This window comes from Cyprinodon variegatus, unplaced genomic scaffold, assembly GCF_000732505.1.
Source record: "Cyprinodon variegatus isolate N-32 unplaced genomic scaffold, C_variegatus-1.0 Scaffold477, whole genome shotgun sequence".
NCBI lineage: Eukaryota > Metazoa > Chordata > Actinopteri > Cyprinodontiformes > Cyprinodontidae > Cyprinodon > Cyprinodon variegatus.
In genome coordinates this window covers 574264-587551 of record NW_015150930.1, presented here as the reverse complement: position 1 = coordinate 587551, position 13288 = coordinate 574264, and positions in this window count along the sequence as shown.

Below are 13288 nucleotides of genomic sequence, written 5' to 3'. Positions count from 1 at the left end.
TCACTGGCTAATTTGTATCACTTGTAGCATGATCCTGGATGCTACGGATGGCTTTACCATACAAACAGGAGAAGCGGCACAAGTGAAATTAGACGCTGCTGTCCGACAAGATGCAGTAATTTAAAAATGTTTAAAATCAGATTCGATCTGGATTAGCCAGCAGGTGGGTCTGGATCTGGACCATGGTCCGCTAATCCGGGACATCTGATATATGCCCTTTAACTTTCATCTAAAGATTACAAAATTCTATTTTTTTCATATTAAGCCATCTCTATAATCAAACCAAATTTAATGAACGATGAGTCTTTTTAAGGGGAAAACCTATTTTTTGCACACTGGATTTAGCCTGTTTTCCATCAACTCACCCGAACAGTAGAAGGCTTCTTTTAGCCTACAGCTGTAGCTGAGTCAGTGAGTGACTGGCTACCACTGGAAAAAAATTAAAAAGTAAAGAAAACACATTTACAAATTTCTAGCTACAGTATAGTATAATATTACACACAGACACACACCTCAGTGGGGATTTGAACTTCACTATTTTGGGGGTTTTGTCAGTGAAATATCACACAGTCATATTAATATTAGGAATGTAAAAAATATGACAAGTGCACATGGCGTTCTAATTTTAGTAACAGGAGTTAAGTAGAGTTCTGTCACAAAGAAGCTTAATGTTGATAAGGCAATGAAGCTGGTTGAATAAATTGTAAGTGGAAGGAATACATTAGCAGCACATAGATTTTGGGCTGGCTTTCATAATGTCCAATCACATTAGGTCTTCCCATCCTCCCTTAAAACAGCTGACAGTTTCATAATGACTAAGAAGCAGAGTCCTGGCCAACATTTAGTTAAAGCATTTTTTCATAAGCATTTTTGCTTCAGTGATATTTATTATGCTTTCAAACTGACAAGCCTGTTGTGTGAAATACAAATGAAAAATATTTTAAAAAGCACACATGGAGTTGAAAGCAGCCCGTTGCATAACCTTTATAGAAACCTTTATAGAAAATACAATTGTATTTTATATATATGGTACCCTAAAAGGCAACATTTCAAAGATGAACATTCTCAAAAAATGCTTGCTGTAGCATTTAAAATGAAAGGACATTTTTCCTTATTCTAACATTGACCAGTCCACCAAAAAATATTGAGTCTTTTTGTTTTGTTCAGGAAAATATCATCTGATCAAACTGTAAACAATATATTTAATGTTTTTAACTCTTTCAGTATTTTGTTTACTCTTATGCTTTCTTTTTTGAAACCTCTTAAGATTTAGGTGATTTCAGAGGTAGACATTTCCTTTTAAATACCCTTTAATGTACTGTAGGCATGTTTCTGGTGCTATCTTAGTTTGAATATTTATGATACAGTTGATGTAGAAATTCTGGCTTGAAGCTAGATAAATATACAAGTTAAATCATCTGCACATCATACAAGAAACAGAAATCGTATTAATGAGACAACAGATGAATCTTAGCCAAATTAGTTGAAGAGGTGTCATGCCATTGCAATAGCGCTAAAATCCCTGGCAGCTTGTCAGCTTCTAGCTTTTGGCACATACTGTGTAGGACTGCAGCCAGCTTCCTATACAGCAATGCTAAAAATTGGGAGTTTATATTAGCTCTAAGTTTGGCTATGTGTTTTTCAGTTATATAAAAAACACATCACTGGCCAACATGGGAAAACCATGTAAAAATACAATATATTCTTTTTTAGAGAAATTAATTATTGAATGAAGGGATTGTACAGGCACAGGACAGTTTTCATCTATGTATTGCCGGTTTTTACATCAGTACTGGAGCAGAAAGCCACATTCCTTCCTGTGCATAAGGGTCAGACAGCATGCCAATATCCACATGTAAGTACTGTAAGATATTGTAATGGGGCTTAGAAGTCGTTTATTTCTCAGTAGAGGACCACTAACAGCTTGAAACATATGGGGGGAAAATCACAAACCAGTGTTGTTGGCAATTTAGCAGTGATTATTAAGGAACACCTGTTTGGCTGGCTGGCAAGGCGACTCAGGGTCCTGCCGAATAGCAGCAGGCTAATGAAGGTCTTCTCAGCTTAATTGTTTGGGCTATAAATAGTGACAGTGAGAGGGATGGAGTGCAGCTCCACGCTCCCCCAACATCCAGCGAATGAGCTATTAGCAGGTTGTTGTTGTGGGTAATGAATAGAACAGAGAAGGTAGTCATGTAATTGCCAACATTATCAATTACCAAATAGTCATTAACAGTAAATTGTAAAATATCACTTAGACACACATACGTTGGAGAAATGGATTATATGAAGAAGTGTAATAATCTTCCGTTATTTCCTAAGTGCTAGGTGTCTTGAAGTACGATCATATAAGCAAAACAGTTTTGAGTTATAAAGCTGAACAGTAGCTTTTTGTCAACAGGCAAAATGCAAATAAAATTCTTTCTCATCAGCAATTCAAATCATGGCCAAAGTGATTTCTTCTTTTTCCTTCTTTTTGGTGACCTGCATTAATCAGTGCTCATGTTTTTTCTCTGACGGAACCCTAATTGAGGTCAAATAAATGAAAAATGCATCGTTAATTCCATTCTTATCTAAAAAAGCATTCATGTTGACTTTATGACAGAACACACAATAAGGATGAAGTGGAATATTTTCTTTTTTTTTTTTTGGTAAATTATGTTTGAAGCATTGCCAGTTCAGTGTTCCTGTATTTTTGTATTTGCAGTGTTCATATATGGTATTCAAATTAGTTTTACCCACTCCTTTTTGTTTTGAAAGATATGCAAGACTTTGACCTGAATATATATAGCTGTTAGAAAATAAAGGATAAAATTTCCATTATAGACTTTTTGTAACAGTCATATGTGTCCGGAAGGCTGTGTAAAGAAATAGCAATTTCCCCTCCGTCATTGCCCTTTTCTGCCTCTTAGCTAATGTGTGCTTAAAATACTCTGTTTAAAAAGCATTCCCCTTTTTGTGTCATAAGGGGAAATACGCTGTTAGGAGGGGTCTGTGGCAGCTCGTAAGTCAAGCTACGGCCTTCATCTAATGTGTCATTCTGTGCTTCTAGCCTCTGCTTAATGAACTCCAACTGGTCGTCATGGTAGTGGGTTGTGGGTGCTCCGCCTTTGGGAGGAGAGGGCGAAAGCCAAAAAAGTTTATCCAGATGAGGGCTGAACAATGAGGTTTTTGCACTTGGCTGTCGGACTAATCTGAGAGAACTATCCTGCACAAATGACAAAACCATGCTCTAGGCACCTCATTGTCAGTATTTTTGTAAATTTATAATGTAGAACTATTGCATTAACCAATTAATTCTTAAATTGTTCTTATGAGTGATTTAAGATGAAATGTTGCATTTCACCTTTTTTCTCCTACTTCTAATGTTCTTTAAGGTCTGAACAATTTTAGGAGTGCTCCAGACTCGACGTAGGTGTCTTTGACAATCATGCAGTTGTTATCCCAACCTAGTTTTCCATTTAACGCTACATTTTTTTTTTACTCAAAAGCAATTGTAGATCTTATTAGGTGACATCATTATATATTGTGCAATCCTACAATTGAAAATTACATTTTTATTTGCTGATAACAGAACCCTCTGTCACAATATCTGCAGCTGGCATGTCAGTATCTACAGTAGGACACACTCACTTACTTTGTTGTAATTTCATCAAAACAAAGACCAGTCAGTAAGCTCTACGTTAGATCAGCTTACTATTGAAATAACATCTAAAACAGAAAATAGAAAAAGGCTCAGAATAAAGTTCACCAACCTGCTGATTAAAAGTCCTCTAAAGGTAGGACTTTCATTGATGGCGGTTCTTTGGCTTTATTATTACATAAAATGCGCAGTTTTGGGGTTTGGGTCTGTCTAAATAGGTCAAATTAGAATTTTGCCATCAATGTGTTTATGTGTATGCATGACTGAGTTGCAGTGTGCGATGAAGGGATGTATTGATGGCAAAATCACATTAAACAGTTACATCATATGTTAAATTGACTTTTCCATTGACTTTTTTTTTGGATAAAATGATTTTTATTTTTATTAAATATTTACTTCTGTAACAGTAGAAGCAGGTCCTTTACAGCTTTTGCGGTTTATTTCACTGCTTGGTTTTTCTTTAATTCTGCTGCTAACCTCTCAGTGAGCAGAACTTTGATCTCCTTCTCTATCTTGAATCTGTGAATTAACAAGTGTGGGAGTTCCTCTCATATCGCATTATTGGGGCGTAATTATACAAATGGACATTTCTCTATAACGTGTGCTCACACACAGGTGGACTCCATCAGGTTTAAGAGGGTAATTTCCAATCATTAACTGAAGTTAAGAACGCTTGTTGAATCTGATGTGGCACGTAAGTAGGAGCCCACAGTGGGGGTAAAAATAAGAGAAATTGACAAATTTACAAGAATAGGAAAATGTTGTTGCATGACGCCCACTGTTCCCAATAAGCAGAAGTATTCACTCCGAAATGAAACAAGATAAAACATAACATCTTGTCATTTAACTTTAAGTTTTTCAGTTTCATGAAAAATTTAATTATGATCATTATATTGGCTATATAGCAGTGAAATTAAGAGTTCAATTTTTTTTTCATTGTTAAAAAAACTCAACAATCAGTAGTGTTTTGAATCTAAAACAGGAAATTAAAATGGGCTTTCTTTTGCCATTAATAGAAAAAACTAAAATATATGGAATAGTAAGTTATGGATTACTTAATACAACAAAACTACAGACTTTGATAATAGCAAGCTATCCTTGATTTTATAACCTTATACAGCTCATCAGCATTTGTTATTGCCTGCTGAGGTACACTTTTTTTGAAAAAAAATAAATAAATAAAAAGAAGAAAAGATATAGAGAATATAGCTAAATGGGTATTTTATACAACACAACATTAAAAATGTTGGTTTTTGAATCAGTGTTCTAAATAGAAGACTAATTTCAAATATTTTTAAGTCTTATCATGTTTAGACTGACACTCAATGATCTATATTTTGCTGGGGGGCGGTGTTGTTTGTTCTTTCGCCATTTCATCGCCTTTAGGTTTGTTATATGTTGTTTACCTAATTCCCTGATTTTTTTATTTTTATTTTGTCTACTGTAACTCCAAAGCACTCTGTATTGAACTGGTTTACTAGGCTTCATAAATGAAACTGCTGTCAACATATACCCTAGATGTTAGAATCAGCGAAACAGAATGCTGTATATTTACAACTGTCCCAGGATCATTAAAATCAACAGCAATCTTGTCAAAAGTTAACAAGCTAATGAATTTAAAACTTTTGGCAAGCCAAGCTATATTTTAAACAGGAGAGCACTTTTTATTTCATCATACATTTAGAAATCTGATGACTGTGCATTACTAACCCCCTACTGTCCTCCGTCATTTATGCCTACAACCTATACTTAGGCAGACTGTGGGATGAGATTACAAAACTTCTATTTTTTTTTTAAACAAATAGTTCAATAAAGATTATTAATATCTTTTAGAATCATTTGTTGTTTGTTTTTTTTTTAGCATAAAAATAACTATGAATTTGGATGCTACACCTATTAAGAACACAACAGATAAACATTCCTAAATGACAAATGAAAAAGGCCTATTTATAAAATGGACACTGACTAATTTGTTGGGACAAACCCTTTTATGAATGGAAATACTATACATGTAATGCAAACTTTAAAACCAGATTATTGATAGAAATATTAATGTACCTGAACTTTTTTTAATTTAGGATAGGCTCTTCATACAAACTTATTTTTAGCTGTTGGTGTTTATGAAGTTCAATACCTTTAGATGTTCTTTTCCTCTCTTTAATGGTCTGAAAAATCAGTATTTTTTCCAATCCATTTTTATGGAACACACTGCACATGATTGTACTATGGTTAAATATTACCATACAAAATAGGAAATGCATAGCCTTTAAAAAAATAAGCATACTCGGAGCAGGAAAGACAGATTTACAGGCATCTGCATGGACCAATGTTTTGCAGAATCATAATCGTTGATGGTCTGCAAGTTTTGTTACTGGATAACCAATTTTTATTAAAGTATTACCAGGAAAATATTTGTGGAAAAACCTTTCTTCTCACATTGGTTAAAATGAAGATATATACAAATCTGTTGATATAAGCTAGCAATATGCTCTCCATCTGGTTTTGTATTTCACTCTTAGTGAATAATGCTCTGTGTATTTGTAGCTTCACTGTTGCCATGAGCTGCTGGCAAGCAGTGGGAGTAGAACTGGAATTTAAAAATTGCCCTTACCTTTAAGTCCCACCTGTTGAAAATATGAGTTTGCTAAAAAAAAAATATAACAAAGGCGCTGAAGCTAAATTGTATCGTCTATGTAGAAGGTGCTAAATACATGGTAAATTCCAAAGTGTTCCAATGGGTATTTTCTGTCACCACTGTACACAGCAAAATCCAAAGAGTTAACATTTCTTCTCAGAGTTGATTTGAACTTAATAAGTGTTGTTTTAACAGTTAGAGATTTAAATGGTCCTCACTTTTTGACTTTTGTGCCAGAGTTGAATGGGCCAGTGTTGAATCTACTTTGCTGGGAGAGAAATCTGAGTGCAGTTTTAACGCGGCTCAATTTTGTGCATGTAGGAGGAAGTTTCTAAATCTTTTGTCAAGTATTGTAAAATTAATAGTTATGTGACTATTTCCCACTAATTAATACTTCATTGAATTGCATCTCTGAGTTCACGTTTCACATTTTTGGTACCCTAAGTGATATGGTTGTTGCAAATAATGACTTTTGTTGTATAACACTCATTCTTTTTATCTGTCAAATACAAATAATAAACTCCAGTTTGTTCAATTTCTAAGTTGTTAATTTTCATGCTAGTAGTGATGTTATAGAAAAGAAACCTATTGTGTAAATATCCTTCAAATTTTATAAACCTGTGGTACAATGAATATTATAAATTATTATAATAAACCATGCAGTCATAAAATTGGTTCTTCTGTAGTATATAACACTTCAACTTCAACAAAGTAGGTAATTATTGTTGTTGGATTGTCTCTATTGAGTTCTTGTATATGTCAAAATGGGTCTACGGGTGGGATTGTGTGAATGTGACTGGATGAATGTGAAGTTGTTTCTGTCCACTTATTACTTCAGTTTTGTTTTTATTCAGTTGAAGAAAACTATGGCACATCCAGGCATTGATTTCTTCTAAGCATTTCCTCAGTGCTTGAATTGGTTCATAGTCACCTGGTGACATGGTGATGTAAAGCTGTGTGTCGTCAGCATAGTTATGGTAGCTGATGTTGTTGTTTTTTTATTAACTGAGCAAGAAGGAGCATGTAGATATTGAATAGGAGGGGACCCAGGATGGACCCTTGGGGAACCCCAAGGGTCAGAAACCAGACAGAAACCAGTAAGTTTTTATAAAATGATAATTTATTCGGTAACAAGAGATGCAAGCAATAAAAAAAACAAATGCAGGGTGGAAGAGGGTGCTGTGAAAATAACAAACCAAGTTAAATAAAAGAGATCCTCAAAAGGAGGATCGTGCCTAACTATACATTTAAACAGAGGAGATTCTTAGTAAAAAACGCAGAGACCAAAGCACCCACTTCACATAATGAGACTAACACAGGAAAACTCAGTGTGGCAGTCAGTGAGGACTCTGGCCCAATTCTCCCCTCTTTCTAACCTCAAGCTAGTAAAGACACATAAGCCAAACAACAAAAGATACTGGCACAGGCTACAAACACAAACCCATATGGGTAACCATAAACTTAAATGAGTCACTCCACTAAACACACACGTAGCTGCTAACTATCAATGTCTGGTTCACATGAAGCACACAAGTCAACTGGCTGTGATAGGCTGACTCAATCAACTGGTGAGCTCTATTTATGAGCAGGAGCTGATTGAAGGTGGTGACGAGCCATTGGTTGAGGTGAAACTGAGGGAACCAATGGATGGGACTGAGGTCAGGTCCCCAGAAACCAGGAAGTAGGCGGGTCTTTCCACAGTGACATGCAGCCTACTTAGTAGACGTGAGAAAGAGGGGGAAAAAAAAGAAAAAAGAGAAACACAAATATGACGGCGACAGAAAAAGAGTATTGTATGATTGTATGCACCAAATAATTTTCAATCAATTTTGATATACAAATATCAAGCGAAGCCTTATGCCAAAAGTTATAGTGGTCCTCTTTTGAAATCAAAGCTGTTGGGAAATCAGGTAGCTCATGGAAATACATTCTCAGAGCTATATTGGCTAAACGGGACAAAAATAAAAAACGTTAGTGTTTTTGGATCAGTGTCAACCGTTAACCACACAGTTTTAATTAACACTCTGGTGAGTTAAAAAAGAACTCTGTAGGTGTGTTAAAAATGTAACTATTTCTGTTATTTCTGTTAATATCAATGTCTTTCATGGGGCCCCAAATGTTCCTGGCGGCTCCCCTAAACACAGGTACTGGCAGGTGATACGAAGAAACTTAAGATCTACAAATAGAGGAAGGAGAATTTGCCTGGCATAGAAAAGTACAATTAAAAAACATAAGCTGGGAAAGGTTGATTGTTGGGGTCTTGGTTCTGTGACTTTCACTTGGATCCCTGTGAAGACAAAAAAAAGATTTCAGACTTGTCTTGGACTTTTGCTCTAAAGACTTAAGACTTGCTCTAGATGTCTGAATCTGCTTTCTCAAACAGTTTGTATCTAATCAGAAGTGAAAACAATGGTACACATTTTTAATTATATTGTGTTGTTCCCTATGAGTTATCATAGTCCAAATAACAACAAATGGTCATGGTAATGTTATGCGCATGAAAACAAAAATCCACTTTCTTTTAACAGTACAGGCACATAATAGGAATCAAAGGGAACTTCCAAACTCTCTTTTTTTTTGCCACCGTTAAGAAAATGTTTACAGAAAGTAGCCTGCAGAGAGTAGCTCTAACAAGGATGCACATTCAGTCACATGAAAGGGTGTGTTTGACTTTTAAATTGGCTATTAATATTCATAACAATCTTTTCATGTTTATAGTGCTTTATTACAATGGCCACATTGATGTTTCTTAAACAGATTTTTGAGATAAATGAATGTGGATCATTATAAGACTAAGCCAACTGAAAACTTACGCTCTGACTTTGTGTCTTCAATCAATAAATAACTCTCTCTGAGATGTAAAATTCTCTCTAATTCACTCCCTACATAAATGCTAAGCCTTTCATCCTATCCTTATTATTTGTTGAAACATGTGTACTGGATAATCAAATCAGAAGTTAAACATAAACCTTTACAATTTTTTTTTTATCAATTCATATTGGTAATTATAGAAAAACAAATGTAAATTGTTAGTTTTCAACATATTTCAGTGTAGGTTATGAGCCAGAGACGCGCCCCTACAGAGCACCGAGGTGAGCACTCGTGGATCTAAATCCCCAGCAACCAAAGGGATCCCAAGAGCAAAGGCGCCCAGGAAGGCCCAACCCAGGAAATCCCCACCAAGGGAATAGGAGAGACGACCCAGAGGAAAACCCCCAGCCAACGCAATGCCAGAGCCCCTTGGAGCCGTGCCAGCAGCCAGCTACGTCTAAGTGGATCCGGCCATGGGCCCCAGGGACCTGAGGCCTCAGCGCTGAACCAATACCCCCCCTTGACCGGGCACCAGGGGGCCAGTGCGGGGTTCCGCACTTAATGTTCTTGGGAGAGGGAGCAGTTCAAACCCGAACCAGACAAGTTAAAAGTAGTTTATTATTTTAGATTTGTTTATTTTACAAGTTATTTATTTTAAAAATTGCATGACAGTGTTGTGCCACCCTGCTAAAATGTAAGATTGATAAGACAAAAGCAGCAACTAAAGGAAAAAGAATGTATCGCAACAGAAGAGGCTAATTTCACTGTGAATATATGAATTAATAAAATATGCAGGGTAAACAACTAGGTTTTCAGAACTATTTAAAGCTAAAGCAAACCAGACAGTGAAACACAGTTTAAGGCTAATGTGGATGCAGAAAGGTCTAAGATTCGTGCATTTTATTTTGAATCATCAAAGACTGAGAGGCATGCAGCAGCTGCACTAATACACCCGTTTGATAACTCGGTTCCCTATCTTGCTATCAGGATAAAGGAATGGATTTTTTTTTTTTTTTTTTTACTAATCCTTTTTATTTGTCAATTTGTAAGGTTAATAGGACATAAATGATTGATAACACTAAATTAGTTCATCAAAATTTATGTTTTCTACAACAGACAGTAAATTATTTCTTGCTGTTTATAGATCTGCCTGAACACCTGTGTGTTTTAGATTATGTAGAAATACCTTGGATCTCTCATTAATTTATATACCCTCATTAATATTTTAATTGGTTAATATGCATTGTTGATTAATCCAGACCTATTTTCATGGAATTATTTTTTTTTATTATTTCAGCTGAGTTAGTTTAGTTTATGATTAATAAAACATGATATTTTTTTTTATCAGAGTCGAATTGTATCAGCATCTTATCTTGTCTATGACTTTCTGAAACTTAGGAAACAACAGAAAGACATTTTATTAGCTGGACTTCAAACACTGCTGTGAATTTTAACATTATTTTCTAATTATTGACAGAGCCCTCTCTTATGCTCCATCCTTAATTTTATTTCAACCTCATTTTGTTGAATTCTAATGCATGCAATATGCAGTGATGTTTTGCATTGGCAGTTTGTCACCAGAATGATCTAGAAGAGCTCTAATAAATGTCTTACGCCTCATGTTGCAGCTGGTTTAGACTGACAGGAGAGGTAAACCAGTGGGAAATGTTTGGACAATACAGCAGCAATATCCAGCTGAAAGAAATGTCAGCAATGGGTGGAACACAACACTCCAGCACGGTGTCTCTGTTCCCAGATGGACCCATAATAAGGCTGTGACATTTAAGCAAAGCAAAGCAAAAAAAAAAGTAATAAAGTTAAGTCCTAGAATGTTCAGCTACTGAGATGTACAGGTTTGATCAAATATGTACAAGTGATATCATGTAATTACTGCCAGCACTTGTTTTTATTTCTTTCTTTCTTTGTAGCACCACCTTTTGCTGTGATTGCAACTGTAAGTCACTTTGGGTATGTCTCTAATAGTTTTGCACATCGAGAGACTGAAATTTTTGCCCATTCTTACTTTTAAAACAGCTCGAGCTCAGTGACGTTTTATGGAGGGCATTTGTGAGTAGCAGTTTTCAGTTATTACCACAGATCTATTTTGGATTCAGATTTGGACTTTGACTTGGTCCTTCTTACAAATGGACATTTTTATTTGTTCCATTGAAGATGTTGCTTTATGTTTTTGTTCATTGTCTTCTTTAAAGGTAAATCTCTGTCCCAGTCTCAGGTCTTTTGCAGACTCCAATAGGTTTTCTTCCAGAATGGTCCTGTATTTGGCTCCATCCATCTTCCCATCAATTTCTACCATCTTCTCTGTCCCTGCTGAAGAAAATCAGGCAAGACATAATTCACTTGATTTGACTGAAGTGTGCTGACTCAAGAATAGCAGTCTGACACCCGTGTCTTAAATTTTGCATTTAGTTATTGTTTGCAAAAAAATATAGGGTGTTGCATTATTATTCCAACTAACCAAAGCAATTGTTCAAAGGAATCACTTGAATCCACATATTCTTTTAAATTAATAAACATTAATATATAAACATTTATTATGTAGCTGTTAAATTCCCCCAATTAAGATACTGTGTACTGAAGATTTAATACAACACACTATGTAAATATCTAAAAAAGCTGAAAGTAAAAACAATGGGAGAAATAAACACAATAAAAGACAAAAACAACAAAACCTGCAGTTACCATTTGAAGCTATGCTTTCTCTGTCACTGCTATTAATGGCATGCTGAATTTCTCCAAGGCTTGATGCGTCCATGTGTGCATGTGTGACAGAATGAGAGAATCTCAATTGTCGGTAAGAAAATATTTGTGTTTATCAGTCAGCACAACTAGCCTTAATAAAAGGCGTTCGATTTTATAATGTAGCTAAATGACATGCTGCAATGCCTCCTTCGTTCTGATTGCTTCCCCTTGCACTGTCCCCTGTTGTCCCTTTTGACAGAGAGGCTTGACGGATAGATCCCAAAGATGCACAATCATTGCATGGTAGAGATTCAGATGAAGTGCACCCATTATTCTAAAGCAAAGCTGTCTGCCGTAGCAAGGCCTGTAAGCCACATGGTGCCATGATAGATGGGGACCATTAATCAAGGCAGGACAGAGCCCTGAGATTGATGTGCAGAAATTCAAATGTTCAAGCAGCATTTGGAAGATTAAGGCTGTATGAGCATCAGAGGCTAACTTTCTTTTGCAGAAGAAAACAGGTGTTATTTTTAAAGCAACTATCCAGTGGAGATATGAGATTGTTAATGAATTGGATGTAATGTTATATATTTAATTAACAAAAAAAATCTGATTAAATAAGATTCAGTATATGTCTCTATAGTGTTTTAGAGATAAGTTATATAAAAATATATAAAAATAAAGAAATGTTTTTAGTCCTTAGGTCTTTTGTGTCATGATTTATTTAAGGATCTGACCCAAAATGCAGAGAACCACTCAGAGAGCAAGGCAAAGGTTTAACAGGTTTATTGTGGTAAGGGTAGAGGGGGTTGGGTCTGGAACTCAGAGAGCTGGTGAACAGGAACTAGAGGATATCAAAATGATTAGTTCAGGGACCACGGGAATCTTGGATGCCATAAGGATAATGCTAGTGAGGGACTCACGTTTGGGGGGGTTCTTCTCTTCCTTCGAATCCAGTCAGTGTGGGTTGATCTAGTGAAGAGGGGACTCGTTGGAGAGTGGACAGGTAGACATACGTAAGATCCAGAAGAGCAATGGAGCGGACTGTCACTTGGATTTCCCTAAGAACTTGAATGGCACATGCGGAGGTTTTTTCCCCTGCTCAGTGTGAACACAAATATCCTTCCTGGGGGAGAAGGCCAAAACTTCCAGTCAGCGGGAAGGCTGACTGGAAGTTTTGGCCTTCTCCCTTTCTTAGGGAAATTCAATCTATCTATGTTTATTCTACATGTGTAGAACGTAATTTTGTTTGAAATGGTCATTCTGAGAAGGATTTTTTTTTTAGATATCAGAATCCAATCCAATCCAATCCACTTTATTTATATAGCACGGTTTAAATAAACACGAGGTTTCCAAAGTGCTGCACAAAAAGATAAAATAACTAAAATAAATAAAAGTAATAAAATAAAATAAAATAAAAGCACTGCCCGCACAGGATAAAAATATGCATGTGTATACATAAAATCAACACGTGTACATAAAATCAACATGTGTACATT